The sequence below is a fragment of the Bidens hawaiensis genome, unplaced genomic scaffold (assembly GCF_021521415.1).
Source record: "Bidens hawaiensis isolate Kalapana, Puna unplaced genomic scaffold, B.hawaiensis_p1.1 tig00032019_1, whole genome shotgun sequence".
In the NCBI taxonomy this organism is placed as follows: Eukaryota; Viridiplantae; Streptophyta; class Magnoliopsida; order Asterales; family Asteraceae; genus Bidens; species Bidens hawaiensis.
The window spans coordinates 47,779-71,589 of record NW_027495408.1 but is presented as its reverse complement, the minus strand read 5'-3'; the positions used below and the strand labels follow the sequence as shown (position 1 = coordinate 71,589).

The 23,811-nt window shown below is 34.9% G+C and overlaps 1 pseudogene across 1 annotated transcript; it reads left to right on the top strand.

Annotated features, from left to right (window-relative positions):
* The first annotated feature begins 3,109 nt into the window (after positions 1 to 3,109).
* On the top strand, positions 3,110 to 8,089 carry LOC143582820 (acyl-coenzyme A oxidase 4, peroxisomal-like; annotated as a pseudogene). The gene is made up of 13 exons (XR_013144046.1): positions 3,110 to 3,131; positions 3,366 to 3,473; positions 3,560 to 3,666; positions 4,433 to 4,510; positions 4,577 to 4,700; positions 4,791 to 4,864; positions 4,943 to 5,002; positions 5,097 to 5,206; positions 6,143 to 6,302; positions 6,409 to 6,485; positions 7,096 to 7,267; positions 7,408 to 7,500; positions 7,943 to 8,089. The product of XR_013144046.1 is annotated as an acyl-coenzyme A oxidase 4, peroxisomal-like (transcript).
* The last annotated feature ends 15,722 nt before the right edge of the window (positions 8,090 to 23,811 follow it).

Sequence of the window (23,811 nt, the reverse complement as noted above, 5' to 3'; positions counted from 1 at the left end):
ATCAGATTACACCCTTGTTGAAAACCAGACATACACATGTTGCGCGCAGATTTATTGTTATCTATGTATTGTATTAAACTTGATTTCTCACCAACACGCAAGTGTTTGACGTTTATTTTAACACATGTTCAGGTTTGCAGTAGCTGTTTTGGAGCTTGTGGACACGTAGGACGTTTTTACTTTTGGACCTAGAATAAAAATGTATCAGGACAAGTTAATGATGTTTGAATGTTATAATTTATAATATATTGATTTATGTTTGATTTATGTTCTTTATTTTCCCCGCTGCGCGTGCGCGATAAAATGTGTATTAATAAATATTGACACCAATAGTGTCACGAGTAATGAAACAATATGTGGCGCCCCGATGTATAATCCGCCTTTGGTCGGGGTGTTACACTTTTGGTATATATTTAAAACATAACGCTAATGTTTGGATGAAGAGAGTTGAAAATCTGAGATACCTGCTTAACAGATATGGGTGCTTTATTTCAGAGAAAGGGGGGAAGATGGTGTGTTTGGTGAAAAAAAAGATGGGGTGTTTTGGTGAAAATGTTATAGGTTTTTATTTATTTGGAGATGAATGGTTTTAAAACTTTTAATAAAAGAAATGAGCTTAAAAAATGAAAAGGTCTTGCATAAAAATTATTTTAATTGTATTATTTTACATATACTATAATAGAATTAGACATATTAACGAATTAAATACGTTTTTTATTTAATATATTAAATGTAATTTAAAATTTTTAAAATATCTTTTCCCTTTAAAGTATATTAATAGCTTTTATAAAATAAAATTATTATTTTATTTGAAAAGAAAGGGTAGTGGTAAATTGGTGACCATTTCCTTGATATTGTAGAAGAGTGTGGAGTGAATTGTGGTATGATGTGGCACTACAAAAAGAGAAGCAAAGAGGCATCCATTCCTGATAGTCTTAATATCGGTACATGAGGCGTTGAGTCAAAATCATTTGGGTTCATATCAATGTCACAAATTTACATAGGTTGTGTTTGTTTTTGCTTAAAACATCTGCAGGAGGCTTATGTCTGCGGGCGCGCAGACATAAGCTTCTGAAGACTGTTTGTTTGTTTTTTAAAATAAGATCTGCAAACTGCTTTTATGGTCTTAAAAAAGAAGGTATTGTTTAACTTCTTCACACATCTTAACATCCTATCAACACCCAATGTGCAACACTACCACCCATCATGCACCGCCACCACCACCACCGTCCACCACCACCCACCGTCCGCCACCGCCACCGTCCACCGTCCGCCACCATCATCGTCCATCACCACCACCACCAACACCGTCCACCACCCACCGCCATCACCGTTCATCACCACCATCATCCACCGTCCGCCACTACCACCGTCCACCGCCCTCCAGCAACTATTTTACTAGTCTACAGACGTTAAATGACTTATATCTACTGGATATATGATAGGTAACTAATTTTCAGCTTATGCAGACGATACCCTTTATAAAACAAACAGTGTTATATTTTCTGATTGCAGACCTTCAGACCATATCTTCAGTTGCAGACATGAAATCAGATGAAATCAGATTGTAAATAGTTTTTGTCTTCAAAAACAAACAGTACCGATTTAATAATTTCTTCACCCTATTCTTAGTGTTAGAAACGAAAAAGAAAAAAGAAACATGAAAAACATGGTAAACACCATAATAACATTTAAAGCCTCATTTTTCTTAAATTGTATTTTAAATGAAATAATAAAAATAACAATAATAATAATATATCTATTCGACGATGACGAGGAGGCTATGTATATCTTATATTATTGTTATTACTAGCTTTTGCACCCACCTATCTTATATAGGATTTGTCAAATAATAAAAATAAATAAAGTCCGTTATTTTAATTATAATTCGTAAAATACTTATGAATTAATTTAATGTACATAGTAAAACTTATGAATTATATTTTACTTGGTTCGATTCGTTTATTATGCTTGTTAAAAAAAAGCGGTTTCATTCGTTTATTTTTGCTAAAAAAAGGCTATTTTTAAAAATAGTTCGGTTCATTTATTTTTGTTAAAAATTGTGGTTTGATATATATATTTTTGTTAGAAAAAGTAGTTCGGTTCGTTTATTTTTATTAAAAAAACTGGTTCTGATCATTTACTTTTGTTAAAAAAGTAATTCGGTTCGTTTTTTTAAGTTGTTCGGTTTGTGTAGTTTTGTTAAAAAAGTATTTCGACTCATTTATTGTTTTGCGAAATAAAAAAAATCACTATTTTATCACTGACTAGGTGACTTAATGTAAAAAACAAACGAAGTTAACAAAAAGTACTAAAATAACATGATTTTGAAGTATTGATTTGCAAGAAATTTGCAAAGAGTACTAAATTTGTGTAGATGGTCAAATCTTGTGTATAAAAATGACAATTTAATAATGAACAAAATCCACAATCTTATCTGAGAATGCTAATAAAAGAAAATGTTGAAGCTTAGGTGTCAAGCCTACATTTCTTCTAATTTCCAGTCTCTCATCTCATTCATTCTAGTTATTCATGGGTCATGGGTCAAAATCATTTTGTCAATCGGGTTATAACATAGTGTGGATTTATAATATAGTGTCATTTTCATACATAAAGTTTGAACAACTATGCAACTTTAGCATACTTTTTAAATTTCTTGCAAATTCACACCCGGCGTTTCTAAAACCATGCTATTTTAGTAATTTTCGTTAACCCGCTTGTTTTTCCTATAAGTATACATTAAATTAATTTATAAGTATTTTGAGAATCATAATTGAAATAACGAATCTTATTTATTTTTATCGTTTGATAAATCCTATATAATACACGGGTTTAAAAGCTAATATATTATAACCCAATTAACAAAATAGATTTGTCTCGTAACCCATAAATAACTAGAATGAATAAATCAGGAGATTAGAATTTAAGAGAAAACTCCCCACATTTTCTTCTTACTATTATTATATTATATATAAACATAAACAAATCAATTCAACTGAATAGCTGCAGGTCCTGATCACCCCCCATCCCCAAATCCCCAAAGATCAAATTGAAAACACTCTCTCTCTCTCATTCATTCATTCATTCATTCAAAGATCCTCCTATCAGCATGCCTGCGTTATCAACTAAACCTCAAGGTTTCATTCTACTTCTTTATGTGCTGCACTCAATTTTTACTTGCATGTTTGTTTATATCCATTTGATTATCCTTATTTCTTTTTGTTAATGGTTAGCGAGATCAAATTCAGTAGGAGCCTGAGTTGTTTTGTTTGTAACTGCGATGCTCAAATCAGTCACGAAACCCTAATTATTGATAATTGACCGGAAATTGCACTCAATTAGCATGTTTGTTATGACAGATGGACAGAAGAAGAAGAAGAAGGATTCAAAGACCTGGTATTTTGATCATCCTGCACTCGATATCTCCAAAGCCTTTCCCCAAGCCACACCCGCTTCAATCTTTCCACCTTGCGGTCAGTATACATACATACATACATGATACTTTTTATAAATCAACTAACTGTATAATACAACACTTGTGTCTTTTGATCAAACGCAGCCTCGGATTACTATCAGTTTGCTGACTTATTGACCCCTGAAGAACAAGCTCTAAGACTCAAAGTAAGAGAGTGTGTTGAAACAGATGTTGCTCCAATAATGGCCAAGGTACTTCCGTATTTTTTTTAATTGAAATAACAAGTGATTGTGTTCGTTTCTTTAGCTTTAACCCAACAAACGATCGGACACGAACAAGTTTTTCTTGTTTGTGTTCGTTTGCCAAGAAAATGATTATGTCCTTGTTTGTTTATGTTCATTCATTAACAATATAAATGAACAGTTCACATGGACATATCTGAACATAGATGAACGAAGATAACCAAGCGAAAACCAAAAGTTATGTGAAGAACAATGTGCTGGCCTTATAAAGTTATTAAAACCAGATGAAGTTGTAATGAACCAAAATCATCTTAGATGAATATGTTAACGAACAAACTTAAACAAACATAAACTAATGTACATAAATGAACTTCAATCAGTGAACATAAAACGAATGTTCACGAACATAAGTGAACGAGTGAGACATGTGTTCTTGTTCGTTCGTTTAACTAAATGAACAAAATTTTTTGTTCATGCTCGTTTGATTATCTATTAAATGAACATAAAGGAACTTTCACTTTTGTTCACTGAACGTGCAGTTCATTTACTAGCCTACTTTCGACCTGTTTGATCCGCTTCCTTTTATCTTTTTAATTATATGTTACATACATGACTTGTAAATAATAAAAGAAGAATTCAAATTGGCCCATTCGTAGATTAACGAGTCAAAATTATTAGTTACCACCTCTAATATATCATATTAATAGCTATTATGAAGTTTATGTGCGCTTGTGTATACTTCTATCTAATGTTCAATTTTAACGAGTCAATGCAGTACTGGGAGAAAGCTGAATTTCCATTTGAAATTGTTCCAAAGCTCGGTGCTCTGAATATTGCTGGTGGAACTATCAAGGTGTATTAATTAATAATCATTTATGTCAACCGTGTGGCCTTGTTTTTCAATAATTTTATTTTTCAGGGTTATGGATGTCCGGGTCTATCTGTCACAGCAAACGCTTTAGCTACAGCCGAAATAGCTAGAGTTGATGCAAGTTGCTCTACTTTCATTTTAGTGCATTCTTCTTTGGCGATGCTCACTATATGTAAAGATCTTTTTTCTAATATTAAAATATTCAATTTGTTTTAATAAATTAGAATCGGCAACGCCTAATTTGTTCTTCTGTCAAGAACAGCTCTGTGCGGGTCGGAATTACAAAAGCAGAAGTATTTGCCTTCATTGGCTAAACTTGACACAATAGCATGTTGGGTGAGTGAGATTAATCTCTTATTTTGAGGTGCATCATTTTATGTGCTGTTATCTTTTTCTAATTTTGTTTTGCATTAGGGTTTGACTGAACCTGACTATGGAAGTGATGCAAGTGGCCTTAGAACAACTGCAACAAAGGTTACATTTGTCATATTTCTTTTTTCTTTCGAGAAGAAAACATTATTTGTTGAAAATTATTTTCTTGTATCTTATGATGATTTTGAAATATCAGGTGGAAGGAGGTTGGGTTATCGAAGGCCAAAAACGATGGATCGGAAACAGTACCTTTGCAGATGTTTTAGTCATTTTTGCTAAAAACAAAGAAACAAATCAGATAAATGGGTAAGAAAATAATGTGGGTGTGTGCATGGGCGGTTTTGGGCTCGAACCAAACCAAAAGTTCATGTAGGTGTATGCATGGGTCGATTTTGGGCTCGAACCGAACCAAAAAACCAAAAATTCGGTTTTGAATTTTTTGAAAGCCATTAAGTTTTGGTTTCGGTTTTATCGGTTTTCGATTTTTGTGGTGGGTTCGATTTGGTTTTGCCATTTGGGCTCTAAAATTTTTGGCCAAAAAATATCCCAAAATAATGGATTTGGGCCTAAAACTTTGGGACAAAAAAATCGCCCAAAATAATGTATTTGTGCCTAATTTTTTGTTATTCAATGATTAATTTTTGCTACATATTTGGAACTAAAGTTATTGTGCCACACAGTTTATTAATTTCTTATAAAATACTTAAAATCGGTTTTTTCGGTTCGGTTCGTTTCGTTTCCAATCGGCATGATTTGGTTATTTCGGCTTTGGTTGATAGCAAGACAGAAACCGTAGCAGAAAATCAATTTTTAAGACTTGAAATCAAATCGTTGGTTTTTATTGGGTCCCGGAATTTGCAGTTCAGTTCGGTTTTATCGGTTTTGGTTGATAGCAAGACCAAAACCGAACCAAAAAAGCGGTTTTTGAAAAACTTAAAACCAAACCGTTGGTTTTTATTGGGTTCGGTTATTCTGGTTACGGCTCAGTTATATTGGTTTCATGCACACTGCTAAAATAATGTGTTTTATTTTCTTCTACTTTTTATGACATGCATTTTTTTTGTGGAAAATCAGAAAGGGTTCTCAATTCAGACAGTAAATATCTGCTTCAGTTTAATTGTGGTTTTGGGGCTTTTGGTCCGAACCCGGTTTGACCTGAACTCATTTCGACCTGACCCGCCTGTTATACCAATCTTTATTTTGGGCTTTAGGTATTGTCAAATGCTTCCTTATTTGTTGCAGATTCATTGTAAAGAAGAATGTGCCCGGGTTACAAGCTACCAAAATATAAAACAAAATCGGGCTTAGAATGGTTCAAAACGGTGATATTCTTTTACAAAAAGTTTTTGTCCCTGATGAAGACCGGTTACCTGGAGTCAACTCCTTTCAAGATACTAGCAAGGTACAATATTATTATTATTATTCTCTTGTTTGGTGCTAGAAATTCAATCTATGGCATTTTTTTAATAATTCGTTTAGTTACTGAAATTACCCCTACATGACTTCAGGTGCTTGCTGTTTCCCGTGTTATGGTTGCCTGGCAACCTATTGGCATCGCAATGGGTGTCTACGACATGTGTCATAGGTATTGACATCCAAAATCTATTTAATTGACCAAAATGCCCCTGATATGTAAGAATTAAAAATAAAATTTTAAAGTGTTAATACCCAAACTTGTTACGCTATGCGGTATCCCCGTGTGGTGGTGAAGAATGGTGCTGATGTGGCACAGAATGGTCTCAAATGGCCCTTTGGAGCCCCGCGCCTTCCTCCACCATTTCATGCATGGTGTGGCCTGTGTGGTTTCCATCACACTAGCAAGTCTCCATCATTTTTATCTTTGTTTTTTTTTTCTTTTTAACTCTTTATTCTTTCATTCTTTTTTTTTAACTAACTCATTATTAAAAAAGGAGGAATAGAGAATGGTGGGTATAACATAGGTTGAGTCACTGAGTGGGTTGAATGGTGGAGGAGATGCTGAGGTGGCGTTGATGTTGCGAATGGTGTAGTAGGGCATGTACAGCACATAGGCTTATAAAAGTAAATCATAAAACCCAAACATGCAACTTTTCAAACTTAGTACCCAAACAGCCAAACCTATTAGTTTCCCCAAACCACAGGGACCGTTTTTGTAACCAACTCTTATTATAATTTATAACCCTTTTATGAAATCTTATAAAGATAATTGGTTCTAGATACTTGCAAGAGAGAAAGCAGTTTGGGGCCCCTTTGGCAGCATTCCAAATAAACCAGCAGAAGCTTGTACAAATGTTGTCGAATGTGCAGGCCATGTTTCTCATGGGTTGGCGCCTTTGCAAGTTATATGAGAGTGGTAAAATGACTCCGGGTCAGGCCAGCTTGGGCAAGGTCTCATTTTTCTTTTCCTTTTTTAGTTTTTTATATAATAATGTTGATCAAAGTGATAACACTTGTTACATGCATGCTGTTGGTTGGTAGTGTTTTACTTAAGAGTTAAGAAGTGTTTTTTTTTTTAATTGAATATGTAGTCATGGATCACATTGAGGGCTAGGGAGACGGTTGCACTTGGCCGTGAGTTACTTGGTGGGAATGGGATATTGTCCGATTTTCTTGTCGCGAAGGTATCATCCCCCCCTTCCCCCCCCCCCCCTCTCTCTCTCTCTCTCTCGTTCTTGTTTTGAGATATATGTCTAAAGCTCGAGCTTGATTCGTTAATATTTTTTCAAGCTCTGTTCAGGCTCAACCCGTTTAATTATTAAATGTTGAATTATTTTGTGTATACGTCCGTTATTTATATATAGGCAGTAGGCTAATATCAATGGAACACGTGTACGTGCCTAACCGACCTATAAGCTTGAGCTTGACTTGTTTCGAGCTCTATGTCTGAAGCTCGAGCTCCATATGTTAATAATTTTTAACTCGTCTCGTTTGTCGTGTAGTAAATATTTAATTATTATATATGCTGGATATTTAATTATATATATATATGTATGTATAACAAAATATATATTCTAACTTTCAAAGTATAATAATATATATTCTGTAATTATATTTTGGTGGCAGGCTTTTAATGATTTGGAGCCGATCTACACTTACGAAGGAACGTATGACATCAACACCTTGGTCACTGGTAGGGAGATAACCGGTATTGCCAGTTTCAAGCCTGTTTCCAAGATGACCCGAGCCAGCCGCCTGTGATTCTTATTTCCCGTTGAAATTGTTTGTTGTCTAGTGTTGTTCAGTTTGTAAACAGACATAATAAATAGACACTTTCTAGTCTTACTAGGGCCCCTCCCAGATTAGTAGTGGTATAAGATAAGCAGATTAGAAACGATTAAAGTTAAACTGGTCTAAACTCATTTAAAACATATCTGCATGCTTTGAAGTTGTAAAACCTCAATTTATGTAAGGCTAGATTATTTTTCGGACATATTATATACTTTGTTAGAGACCCGCATTAAACGGAATGAATAAAAGAATATTAAATTAAATAGTTAGTAAGAGTTAGTAAGATAGATTCTGGAAACGTGCTTTTATGATAAGATGTGAGTTATTATGTATAGATAATATAAAGGAAAATTATATTCACTTTCATATTTATTGATTATATCAATAGAGACTCCATTTTTATAAATTTTTTGGTGCAACTCGAATTTCGGATGTAAAATATATCTTTTCTCGCCATTTTTATACTGCATGAGATAAATGTATGCATTTCAATTTTGGTCGCCACTCTTTAGATGGTTGTTTTGATGAATAATTTCTCTCACAGCTATATTGTTGAAGTGTACATATTTTTAGTTGCAGTTTAACAATATATAAATCAATCATGCACAGTGAAAAATTCCATCATCAATAGCAAAGCTATAAGTAAGGTTTGGGGATGGTGAGATGTAGGTACACCGTACCTCTATCCAATAGAATAGAGAGATAGCTTTCAGAGAGACTCTTAACTCTAAAAATCATATGTGTGAGAGAATATAAAACGACATCAAAGTTCAACAGCAATATAATTAATAATAACACTTAGTAATAATAATATATAAATATGCTGAAATAATAAAGAATAAAATACCAAAAAAAAAAGAAACTACATGATATATGAAAAGAAAATAACATAATGACATGTGACCAAAAATCAGGTAACAATAAGCCCCTAAGGTATTACTTTCTCCCTAAAAGTCCTTAACCTTAATTTTATGTTTCCAAGAATTCCTATCCTCAACCACGTCATCGAAGAGATTTAGGTCTAGCAAATCACGCCTAATCCTCTTATAAAGAGGTTTAGGTCTAGCAGTTTAAAAATATATAATATAAATATGGACGGTAAAAAAAATAAAAAATGCATATACATATGGGCGTTGACTGACCAGGGTACATATGCAGTTTTGAGTTAATTAAGTTAATAACTTGCAAAGAATTATTTCTCAAGTTTTATTAAAATTAACGATATATAGCGACGCGTTGTGACGAAAGTTTATGCGTATGTTTTTAGCCATTTTTTTCAGATACATAACTTAGTTTATTTAGTCACTTTTATTTCAAACCTCTATTAAGAGATTGTATCTGGTGAAAAGGTCAGCCCGACCCGTTACTCTTCTATTATTAGTATAAATAAATAAAGTATTAAAATACAAAGATAAAATATGTTTTTGTTTTTCAGAAACTATTTCCTTTTAATATGGGGTGGTTAGGGTGTAAAATAGAAGGTTGTGGGTTCAATCCTTACCGTATATAAAAAATTTAGTTGTTAAAAAACCAAGTAAAGAAAAATGTGTAAACACTTAGATGATATGATTATAATTACTATAACAACAACAATAATATCAAAACAAGAAATAATAGAAATATCGGACTTACATTTTCTTATCCATAATCTATCTATAATATATATAAACAAAACCCCTAAAATCCTATGTGTCGCGATGTGGTCGCTCCCCCCTTTTATAAAAGCCATCAGATTGCTTGATTTTTAAATGGAGTAAAATCTTACGTGTCGCGATATGGTCGCCCCCCCCCCCCCCTTTTATAAAAGCCACCAGATTGCTTGATTTTTAAATGGAGGACTCTCATAAATTTAACCCAAATTCATGGGTATGTGTCTTACTAAAACCAGATAGCTCTTTAACGGGTTATAACATCTCATTAAATTAAAAATTAACCGTACCAATTATTTGATATGAAAATCCAATAAAATAGGGATATACTAAAATTTAATATCCAATTTAAAAAGAAAAAGATATTATTTATAATTAATAAACAATTTTATAGCAAAAGACATAAGCGGGTCATGGGTCACCAAATCCAGATAGCTTTTAAACAGATTATAGCATATCATTTATTTATGAAACCCTTTCATCATCAAACCCTAAGTATATTATTAATTTTCTTACAATAAAGAAAATTAAAATCCAAAAATAAATATTAAAAAACGAAAAATGTAAAATGTGACATTCGTCAATTTTCTATTCGTATTTGTAAACCCGACCCGTTAGGTCGTTTGGTTATTTTGTCATGATTATTAATAAAGTATTCCCGAAATTTTTGTTCAAACGTTCGTTCATTTATTACTCGAGGCTTATCGATAACCCGCTCTAACGCGTAATCAATCCAAAACAAAATGTTATATAATTCGGTTATATAGTTTAAAGCCAAAAGTGTAAACTTCGAAAACTTATATTAACTTAAAAGAGATTTATTTTCTATTTAAAAGGTTTATTAAACTTCAGGGTGCAAAATGGAACTTTTAAATTAAATTATATTAATTAAATATAAAACTTAAACCCTACCCAGCCCCCCCCCCTTCCTTGTTCGTTTTTCCGGCCACCCGCCGGTGGCGGCGCCGGCGATATCGAAACCCCATTTATAACCCGTTTTAAGCTAAAATAATTATAAGAAAATGATTCTCCGTCAATATTAATCATTAACTAACTATTTAATTGCGTTTAACATCCGTAAATCACCCCGTAATCGTCGCCGGAAATCACGGAATCACCATTAACGAATTAAACGTGTAGACGCTCCTCCACCTAGTATAAATAGATGCCTAGACTCCTAAACAACTCGCTCACACTTCTCAATCCCCCTCTAATACACGGATTTTTCTGTAATTGGGAGACTTCTTAACTTTTCCGTTGAGTTCATCTTCTCCGGCGAAACAAAACATTAACTGGTAATTAATATATGCATTTGAGTAGTTTTGATCCAATAAAAGAAAACCCTAATCTAATTTCTTCAACCATTGAGCAGAAACTGAGATTGAAACTCTAGGGTTCTTCTTGAAGAAGATGAACCTGAAATATAATATATATAGATATTTTCTTATACTTAAAACGAATGTATCAAGCAGAGCAACTGGTTAAGCTGTGGTGTTTGTAACCAAGGGACCCGGGTTCGAAACCCGGGTCACGCATCCTATTATAGTTTTTTTTAAAACTGTTTATAATATTATTATTATTAATTAAAACTATCAAGATCTGTTAATTTATATATATATTTAAAATCACATCCTTAACGAATATGAAGTCTAGAGTAGTTGGATAACACACTGATCATCACCAAGACCCGGGTTCGAAATCTGGGCCATACATATTTTTTTTATATTATTTAAATTCATATTATTAATATTAATTAACCTTTTTAAGCAAGTAAAAATCAAAATAAATTTATAAAAACTTTTTTTAAAAATAAATAAAAATTATGTAAACTAACTATAAAATATATCTCACCATTTCACACTTAAAAACCGAGTTTTTCGTTTTCGTAAACCGTAACTAAAAATCGTTTAATAACGTAAGGTAAACTTTAAATTCCTAGAAATCGTTTAGTCAACGTAATAATTATAATTATAACTTATAACCAATAGTTCAAGCTTTTTGAACATATAAACTTCGTTTTCTCGCCGTTAAGATACTTAAATCATATTAATAACCAAATTTCCATTAAAACTTAAATGTTAATATTATAATTAAAGAACACAAAATAACATGAAATGTTTAATAAAGGTTATCGATTGAGTCTTATTTTTTTTTATCTATTTTAGTTGGTATTGATCACACGCTTCGGCTTTCGTGACGTGTTTGGTTGTTGCATTCTTCAACACTTTCATGCTTCTTTTATTACCTTATTCATAAGGTGAGTTTTTCACCACCCCTTTTTAATGTTTTAAATGTTTTAATGTTTTGGGGTAGCATATGTATCTTTATAAAAAATTTCAAGTATTATTTCTTCTATTACAAAACTACAATTCATATATGGGGACTTGTGTGTACTTGTATTACTTACACGAATATTACTTGCACGATTGGGAAGCCTCATTAAGTATGATCATACGCCCCCCTTTGCACTCCGGTCCATTTGTATCGAGTGGAAAAGGGCCTCATTATCCAAGTACGTTGGTTGTTACCAATTGGAAAGGACCTTACTTGCGCGATTATCCAAGTACGTTGGTTGTACCAACTGGAAAGGACTTACTTGCTCGTTTACCACATGTCTATGAATTGTATGGTTTTTATGTACGTATTTAAACTGTGGAAACTCACCAGCTATATTTATAGCTGACCATATTTTATACATATGTTACAGGTACCGTGATTAGAGGATGAAGGACTAGAAGACACTTAGAATACCTAGGTTATTTAATAAACGAGACATTTGTTTTGATTATTGTTTATCTTTGATTTAAACTCGTATTGTTTACTTGATTGAACATGTGTACTTGGCTATTTAATGAATTAATGTTATTATGGTCACTTAATAGTGCCACGTGTGTTTGAGCAATCTGTACGTCACACTAGGGCGTTTCCGCTTAAGCCGGGGTGTTACAGATTGGTATCAGAACCGTGGCTATAAGATAGGGCATAGACGTAGTGCTCTAAGATTAGCTATAGCTTAATTGTTTAAATTGTTTAGGTTACATGATTAGAAATTATGTGGGCCTTTACTTGATTGTTTGAACGCACATACTATTAACGTATTGCTTAATTCGTTTACGCCTCATGTACACTAAGCACACACAAGTCTAAGGCTTATGCCTAAAAGCAAAAATTTTCAAAATTTTCAAATCAATTTCTATTATGGTGTTCCGATAATTCTCTGCATAAAGATGACTCGTCGTGGCGGGTATGTACTAACTGGAAGGGGGACGTGCTTGTTTCCTGAACTCTTGACACCAAGGTTCATGAAACCTAAGGATAAGCAATGCGTATAAATCCCAATCAGCCGCGGGACCTGGTTGCTTACCTGGAGAGTTCGGGAAGGGCATGAAACTTATTAGGCCAAAGCATACCACACCAAACGCCATACGATTCACCACTTTATGTTTTCAACCGTGATCATGTCCTCTTTGTGATAAGGATATGGTTGCACTCTTAGGGGTCATACAAGTCATGGTGGTTCATGCAACGTGTGACTCCGACCCTCTATGTTTTACAATGTGTTTTAAACCGAAAGTCTGTCAAGTCATGGTGATACACGAATAACCAGCTTTTGGTTCGATTTATTTTCGAAATTTCGATGTTGTGTTGGAACACAAGAGTCCATGGTGGTTCATGAAAACTCTAAGTTCCTCACCACACTTATTATATTTGTGGTTTTCATATTTTAACAAGCTTTACAAAAGATTTATTTTCTTTATGTATATCATGCACTATCCGAGTCTCACGATTTTCATTACCCTTGTTCGCAGAATGGCTTCCCGCAACCTTAAGCGTCGATCATCTGGAACCCCTAGCCACAAGATAACTTCTCAGATCACCAAGCACTTGACAGCAGTCCTCCCTAATATCATAACCCAGATGCACCAGAACATCATGGCTAATGTTAACCCTCCTCCTCCCCCACCTTCAGCTCCCGTTGTAACCTACAAGAACTTTACTGATGCCAAACCTACCAAGTTTAATGGAACTCAAGGTGCCACTCTGCCCTACTTCAGTGGTATGAAAAGATGGAAAGCGTGTTTTACCAAATTGAATGTCCTGATGATAAGTGAACCCGATTCGCTACAGGTATGTTTGAGGAAGGCGCACTTACATGGTGGGTCAAGGAAAAGTCGACCCGTGGTGTTGAAGCTGCCATGGCCTTGCCATGGAACGAATTGAAGGATCTTAAGACCCAAGAGTTTTGTCCTCCAAACGAGCTCATGAACTTGGAGGCTGAGTTTTGGAACCTCAAACAAGAGGGCGGTGAGCACTTGGCTTACACCACCCGTTTCAACGAGTTGAGCGTGCTAGTGCCGCATCTTGTTACCCCTACCTCGCGTGCCATCGAGAAATACATTAGGGGACTACCAAGGCAAATCCAAGATAGTGTCTTTAGTAGTTCGCCTAAGGAACTTGGCGATACGATTAAACTAGCCGCAACCCTAACCGACAACCATGTCAAAGCCGGGACTTTGACATTAAAGTCATCCAAGAAACCGGTTGAAAGACCCGCTGCTGAACCCAAAGAACCCAACCTGAATAATCCAAACCCGCATACTTTTCCCACAACCGCAACAAGAAGCGTAAGAACTACGCGCTAACCCAACAACCCGCACCTTCAACCCAAGCCAACCTCGTACCACCTCTCAAGAAACCCTATGGCGGACCTCACCCGTTTTGTAGCACCTGCCAACATCACCATCCTGCCTATGCCTCTTGCCGACAATGCACCCGTTGCAACCGTTACGGGCATCTTAGCCCCACTTGTCGTGAAACCACCATAGCGGCTCCCCCGAGGGCTGCTCAGCCAAACCCCCGACCTGTGCCATACGTCCAACCCGTTAACCAAATACGGGCTTGCTATAATTGTGGTGAACTTGGCCACTTTCGTAGTGCGTGTCCACGACTCGCAAACGTGAACACACTTCGGCTGGCTCCTGCTCCGCAATTCCAGCTCCAAGCTTACCAAGGCTACCAAGCGATTAAGCCACAAGTTCCTCAATTGATGGCTAATCAAGCTCCACCACTGCTAGCTATTCAATCACCTGCACCTCAAGAGGCTCAAGCCGCTCAAGTCGCTCAAGCCGTTCAAGCTCCTCAAGATAACCGTGGGCGTGCTTTCATGATGAATGCCCACCAAGCGCAACAAAACGACCATGTGGTGAATGGTACGTTTCTTGTGGACGACCACTTTGCAACCATTTTATTTGATACCGGTGCCGATATGAGTTTTGTGTCTTTTGAATTTGATTCCTTGCTTGCTAAGCCCCGATCTAAACTTAAGAGCTCATGCACTGTTGAAGTAGCGAATGGTAAATCCGTGATGATCGATTCTGTTATTCGAAGTTGCAAGATGAATCTTAATGGCCACACGTTCTCAATCGACCTCATCCCGATGCAATTGGGAAGTTTCGACATCATAGTAGGCATGGATTGGTTGTCCTCTCACCGTGCCGAAATCGTTTGCTTCGATAAGATAATTCGTATTCCGATTGTCGATGGTCAAACCCTTCGTGTTATTGGTGAAAAGCCTTCTCCTTCGAGTCTTAACCTCATAACTTGTTTTCAAGCCCAAACGTACTTACGCAAGAAGTATGTAGCATTCGTGGCTCACGTTGTTGAAAAGAAGGAGAAAAATATTGAAGACATTTCGGTTGTTCGCGAGTATCCCGAAGTGTTTCCCGATGACGTTTCTGGTCTTCCTCCCGTTCGAGAAGTTGAGTTCCGCATCGATCTTGTGCCTGGTGCAACTCCGATTGCGAAGGCTCCTTACCGTCTTGCACCCTCCGAGATGCAAGAATTGTCTACCCAACTCCAAGAACTTTCGGAAAAAGGGTTCATTCGCCCTAGTTCGTCTCCATGGGGCGCACCTGTGTTGTTCGTCAAGAAGAAAGATGGTTCCTTCCGTATGTGTATCGACTACCGCGAGCTCAACAAGCTTACGGTCAAGAATCGTTACCCCTTGCCTCGCATCGACGATCTCTTCGATCAACTTCAAGGAGCTTCTTGCTTCTCCAAGATTGATCTTCGTTCGGGTTATCATCAACTACGCGTGCATGAAGATGATGTACCCAAGACCGCCTTTCGAACGCGATATGGACATTACGAGTTTCTGGTTATGCCCTTTGGGTTAACCAATGCACCCGCGGTATTTATGGACCTCATGAACCGCGTATGCAAGCCATACTTGGATAAATTCGTGATTGTCTTTATTGATGATATCCTCATATATTCTATGTCCAAAACCGAGCATTCAAAGCACCTTCATTCCATCCTTGATCTCTTGAGGAAGGAACAACTTTACGCGACGTTCTCGAAGTGTGAATTTTGGTTGAGCGAAATTCCGTTCTTGGGGCACATAGTAAACGAAAAGGGTATTCACGTTGACCCCGCCAAAATCGAAGCCATTAAGAATTGGAAAACTCCAACCTCTCCTACCGAAGTTCGTTCGTTTCTTGGTCTTGCGGGTTATTATCGTCGCTTCATCCTCAATTTTTCCAAGATCGCTTTGCCCCTAACTGCTTTGACTCACAAGGATAAGCTTTTCGTGTGGGGACCAAAGCAAGATGAAGCCTTCCAAACTCTCAAACGTATGCTTTGCGATGCGCCGATCCTTTCTCTCCCCGAGGGCAACGAGGAATTTGTTGTCTATTGCGATGCTTCTAATCAAGGCCTCGGTTGTGTCCTTATGCAACGAGGTAAAGTCATCGCCTATGCTTCACGGCAACTCAAAGTTCATGAAAGGAATTACACGACGCATGATCTCGAGCCCGGTGTTGTGGTTTTTGCGTTAAAAATTTGGAGACATTACTTTTATGGCACAAAATGTGTGGTATTCACCGACCATAAGAGTCTAGAACACATTTTTGACCAAAAGGATTTAAACATGCGGCAACGTCGATGGGCCGAATTACTTAGTGATTACGACTGCGAAATTCGCTACCATCCTGGTAAAGCGAATGTTGTAGCCGATGCCCTTAGCCGAAAAACTCATGTGAAATCTATCTTGCTTCATAGTGTGACCGTCCAAACCGATCTCCAACTCCGAATCTTTGAAGCTCAACATGTCTCGGTCACCGAGGGTAATATGCACGACGAAATGTCTTGTGGCGCTGAGCTTCAACTCGAAACTAAGCGCGATGATTTGTTGTATTACCTTAATCGTTTGTGGGTTCCCAATCGTGACGATCTTCGTACTTTCATCATGGACGAAGCTCATAAGTCGCGATATTCTATTCATCCCGGTGCGGATAAGATGTATTTCGACTTACGGTCCACATTTTGGTGGCCCGGTATGAAGAAAGACATTGCATTGTACGTCGCAAAGTGCCTTACTTGCGCTAAAGTTAAGGCTGAGTATCAGCGACCATCTGGTTTACTCGTGCAACCGCACATCCCGATTTGGAAATGGGAAGATATGACCATGGATTTCGTGTTTAAACTTCCAACCACTCGAAACCGCCACGATGGAATTTGGGTTATTGTCGACCGTTTGACTAAGTCCGCGCACTTCATTCCGATCAATGAAAAGTTCTCGGTGGACCAACTCGCTCAAATTTATGTTCAACATATCGTGTGTCGTCATGGTGTACCCTTGCGTATTATTTCTGATCGTGATAGTCGTTTTACTTCTCGCTTTTGGTCATCTTTCCAAACCGCGTTGGGAACTCGTTTGGACCTTAGTACCACCTATCACCCTCAAACCGATGGGCAATCCGAGCGGACGATTCAAACGCTTGAGGATATGCTTAGGTCTTGTGTTTTGGATTTTGTTGGAAACTGGGATTCTCATATGCATTTGATTGAGTTCTCCTACAATAATAGTTTTCATACGAGCATCAGTATAGCTTCATTCGAAGCACTCTATGGTTGTAAGTGTCGTTCTCCTATTTGTTGGAATGAGATTGGGGAAACCCAAATCACCGGTCCAAAACTTGTCCAAGAGACCACTGATCGAATTGCGCAAATTCGACAAAATCTATTAGCCGCTCGTAGTTGTCAAAAGAGTTATGCGGATAATCGTTGACGACCTCTCGAGTTCAACGTTGGTGATCGTGTTCTTCTCAAGGTATCTCCTTGGAAGGGTGTTGTTCGTTTCGGTAAGAAGGGAAAACTATCTCCTCGATATGTCGGACCTTTCAAAATTCTCAATCGTGTTGGTAGCGTGGCCTATACTCTTGAACTCCCGCAAGAACTCGCGAATGTTCACCCGACATTTCATGTGTCGAATCTTAAGAAATGCTTAGCCGAGGAAAATCTCCACATACCACTCGACGAAGTGCGCATCGACGAGTCTATGCACTTTGTTGAGAAACCGGTGGAAATCATGGACCGCATGGACAAAGAGACCAAACGTAGCCGTATACCTTTGGTAAAGGTTCGTTGGGAATCTAAACGAGGCGCTGAATTTACTTGGGAGCGGGAAGACCAAATGCGAACTAAGTATCCCTATTTGTTTGATACGGATTCTTTAACCTAATTTCGGGACAAAATTTTCAAAACTAGGTAATGTTGTGACATTAGTCAATTTTCTATTCGTATTTGTATTTGTAAACTCGACCCGTTGGGTCGTTTGGTTATTTTGTCATAATTATTAATAAAGTATTCCCGACATTTATGTTCAAACGTTCGTTCATTTATTACTCGAGGCTTATCGATAACCCGCTCTAACGCATAATCAATCCAAAACAAAATGTTATATAATTCGGTTATATAGTTTAAAGCCAAAAGTGTGAACTTTGAAAACTTATATTAACTTAAAAGAGATTTATTTTCCATTAAAAAGGTTTATTAAACTTTAGGGTGCAAAATGGAACTTTTAAATTAAATTATATATAAAACTTAATCCCTACCCACCCCCACCCCCACACCCCCTTCCTTGTTCGTTTTTCCGGCCACCCGCCGGTGGCGGCGTCGGCGATATCGAATCCCCATTTATAACCCGTTTTAAGCTAAAATAATTATAAGCAAATGATTCTCCGTCAATACTAATCGTTAACTAACTATTTAATTGCGTTTAACATCCGTAAATAACACCGTAATCGTCGCCGGAAATCACGGAATCACCATTAAGGAATTAAACGCGTAGACGCTCCTCCACCTAGTATAAATAGATGCCTAGACTCCTAAACAACTCGCTCACACTTCTTAATCCCCCTCTAATACACGGATTTTTCTGTAATTGGGAGACTTCTTAACTTTTCCGGCGAGTTCATCTTCTCCGGCGAAACAAAACATTAACGGGTAATTAATATATGCATTTGAGTAGTTTTGATCCAATAAAAGAAAACCCTAATCTAATTTCTTCAACCATTGAGCAGAAACTGTGATTGAAACTCTAGGATTCTTCTTGAAGATGATGAACCTGAAATATATTATATATAGATATTTTCTTATACTTAAAAACGAATGTATCAAGCAGAGCAACTGGTTAAGCTGTGGTGTTTGTAACCAAGGGACCCGGGTTTCGAACCCGGGTCACGCATCCTATTATCGTTTTTTTAAACTGTTTATATTATTATTATTATTATTAATTAAAACTATCAAGATCTATTAATGTATATATATATATTTAAAATCATATCCTTAACGAATATGAAGTCTAGAGCAGTTGGATAACACACTGATCATCACCAAGACCCAGGTTCGAAACCCGGGCCAGACATATTTTTTTTATATTATTTAAATTCATATTATTAATATTAATTAACCTTTTTAATCAAGTAAAAATCAAAATAAATTTATAAAAAATGTTTTTAAAAATAAATAAAAATTATGTAAACTAACTATAAAATATATCTCACCATTTTACACTTAAAAACCGAGTTTTACGTTTTCGTAAACCGTAACTAAAAATCGTTTAATAAACGTAAGGTAAACTTTAAATTCCTAGTAATCGTTTAGTCAACGTAATAATTATAATTATAACTTATAACCAATAGTTCAAGCTTTTTGAACATATAAACTTCGTTTTCTCGCTGCTAATATACTTAAATCATATTAATAACCAAATTTCCATTAAAACTTAAATGTTAATATTATAATTAAAGAATACAAAATAACATGAAATATTCAATAAAGGTTATCGATTGAGTCTTATTTTTTTAAATCTATTTTAGTTGGTATTGATCACACGCTTCGGCTTTCGTGACGTGTTCGGTTGTTGCATTCTTCAACGCTTTCAAGCTTCTTTTATTACCTTATTCATAAGGTGAGTTTTTCACCACCCCTTTTTAATGTTTTAATGTTTTTGGGTAGCATATGTATCCTTATAAAAAAATTCAAGTATTATTTCTTCTATTATAAAACTACAATTCGTATATGGACTTGTGTGTTACTTGTATTACTTGCGCGATTGGGAAGCCTCATTAAGTATGATCATAAGCCCCCATTTGCACTCCGGTCCATTTGTATCGAGTGGAAAATGGCCTCATTATTCAAGTACGTTGGTTGTTACCAATTGGAAAGGACCTTACTTGCGCGATTATCCAAGTACGTTGGTTGTACCAACTGGAAAGGACTTACTTGCTCGTTTACCACATGTCTATGAATTGTATGGTTTTTATGTACGTATTTAAACTGTGGAAACTCACCAGCTATATTTATAGCTGACCATATTTTATACATATGTTACAGGTACCATGATTAGAGGATGAAGGACTAGAAGACACTTAGAATACCTAGGTTATTTAATAAACGAGACATTTGTTTTGATTATTGTTTATCTTTGATTTAAACTCGTATTGTTTACTTGATTGAACTTGTGTACTTGGCTATTTAATGAATTAATGTTATTATGGTCACTTAATAGTGCCACGTGTGTTTGAGCAATCTGTACGTCACACTAGGGCGTTTCCGCTTAAGCCGGGGTGTTACATAAAACAACCATTCTCTCAAGCCATCAGATTCCTTTATTTGTAAATGAAGGTTTCTCACGCATTTGACCCGAATTCACGGGTAAAGGTCTCACCAAACTCAGATAGCTCTTAAACGGGTAATAACATCTCATTATATTAAAAATAAATCTCATAAAATATTTGATATGAAAATCCTATAAAATAGGGATATACTAAAAATTAATATCCTATTTTATTTAAAAAAAGTTATTATTTATAATTAAGAAAACAATTTTATAATAAAGAAAATAAACGGGTAATGGGTATCACCAAACCAAGATAGCTTTTAAACCGGATTATAACATATCATTTATTTGTGAAACCATTTTGTCATCAAACCTCAAGTATATTAACTATAAACTTTCATACAATAAATAAAATTAAAATCCAAGTCTGTAAACCTCAAGTATATATATATATATATATATATATATATATATATATATATTAAAAACGAATAATGTAAACCAACCCCCGTAATACGGGGGATAAAATCTAGTATATATATAAATGAAACCCCTAAAATCCTACGTGTCGCGATGTGATCGCTCCCCTTTTTATAGAAGCCACCAGATTGCTTGATTTTTAAATAGAGGTCTTTCATTGATTTAACCCAAATTCATGGGTATGGGTCTTACAAAACCAGATAGCTCTTAAACGGGTTATAACATCTCATTAAATTAAAAATTAATCCTACCAATTATTTGATATGAAAATCCTATAAAATAAGGATATACTAAAATTTAATATCAAATTTAAAAAGAAAAATATATTATTTATAATTAATAAACAATTTTATAGTAAAAAACATAAGTGGTCGTAGCTTTTAAACGGGTTATAACATATCATTTATTTATGAAACTCTTTCATTATCAAACCCTAAGTATATTATTAACTTTCTTACAATAAAGAAAATCAAAATCCAAAAAATAAATATTAAAAAAAAAGATGTAAAACAACCATTCTCTCAAACCATTAGATTGCTTTATTTGTAAATGAAGGTTTCTCACGCATTTGACCCAAATTCACGGGTAAAGATCTCACCAAACTCATATAGCTCTTAAACGGGTTATAACATCTCATTATATTAAAAATTAATCTCATCAAATATTTGATATAAAAATCCTATAAAATAAAGATATACTAAAAATTAATATCCTATTTTATTTAAAAAAAAAGATGTAATTTATAATTAAGAAACAATTTTATAATAAAGAAAATAAACGGGTAATGGGTATTAGCAAACCCATATAGCTTTTAAATCGGATTATAACATATTATTTATTTATGAAACCATTTTATCATCAAACCTTAAGTATATTAATTATTAACTCTCTTATAATAAATAAAATTAAAATCCATATATATATATATATATATATTAAAAACAAATAATATAAAACAACCCTCGTAATACGGGGGATAAAATCTAGTCTATAATATATATATAAATGAAACCCCTAAAATCCTATGTGTCGCGATGTGGTCGCTCTCTCCTTTTATGGAAGCCACCAGATTGCTTGATTTTTAAATGGAGGCCTCTCATTGATTTAACCCAAGTTCATGGATATGGATCTTGCCAAAACCAGAAGCTTTTAAACGGGTCATAACATCCCATTAAATTAAAAATTAATCTTACCAATTATTTGATATAAAAATCCTATAAAATAGGGATATACTAAAATTTAATATCCAATTTAAAAAGAAAAAGATATTACTTATAATTAATAAACAATTTTATAGTAAAAGACATAAGCGGGTCATGGGTCACCTAATCCAGATAGCTTTTAAACGGGTTATAACATATCATTTATTTATGAAACCTTTTCATCATCAAACCCTTAGTATATTATTAACTTTCTTACAATAAAGAAAATTAAAATCTAAAAATAAATATTAAAAAACAAAAAATGTAAAACAACCATTCTCTCAAGACATCAGATTGCTTTATTTGTAAACGAAGGCTTCTCACGCATTTGACACGAATTCACGGGTAAAGGTCTCACCAAACTCAAATAGCTTTTAAACGGGTTATAACATCTCATTATATTAAAAATTAATCAAATCAAATATTTGATACGAAAATCCTATAAAATAAGGATATACTAAAAATTAATATCCTATTTTATTTAAAAAAAGATGTTATTTATAATTAAGAAACAATTTTATAATAAAGAAAACAAACGGGTAATGGGTATCACCAAACCCAGATATCTTTTAAACCGGATTATAACATATCATTTATTTGTGAAACCATTTTATCATCAAAACTCAAGTATATTAATTATTAACTTTCTTACAATAAATAAAATTAAAATCCATATATATATATATATATATATATTAAAACTGTTTGGTAGTTTAATAAAATAAGAATTTAGATTGCCCTCACTATAAACGGATTTGTGCTTAATGAAACAAACTTGCAAATTTCTAACACAACATGAACCTAGCACAAAGTTTATGGTTTAGGGTTAGTATAAGCAGGCCCATGTATAACTTGCGAGCATGTTTAGCCAACGGCCCAACACATGTCGTTTTCTTGTTAACCAAGCGAGTTCATGGGTTGGCATGTTTATTTTTTAGTCGATTAGACGTTTTTATGTAAAAAATTACAAAAGTATTATTTTATTTAGCAGTCAAAAGTTAAACAATAACCTATGTAATATTTTATAAAAAATTGCATTTTAATCATGTTTTTATAGTATCATCTTGCAAAAAAAAATAATCAAAAAATAATGTTATACAAGTCGTGTTTGTCTTGGCATGCGAATGTTCTTGTCGTGTTCAATTTCATATATTTGATACAAATTTTAGGTTTCGTACGTGTTCAGATTCGCTGTCGGATGGGACCCGCCATCCTTCAAACACGACTCGCTTAGCATCTCTAGCTGATCTCGCTAGTTTAAGCTTCCTTTTATATTTAATCTAATTGGTATTTAATCTCACTTTTATACTTTAAAATTAAGAAGACATTGACATATACTTAAAGCTTGTAACCAAGATCTCTTCCAAGTTAAGATATCATATTCCAACAATCAAAAGCTACCCTATAAATCCACATAAGACCACCATACAATTTCTATACCAAATACTAATAAACAAGAGATTTGTTACT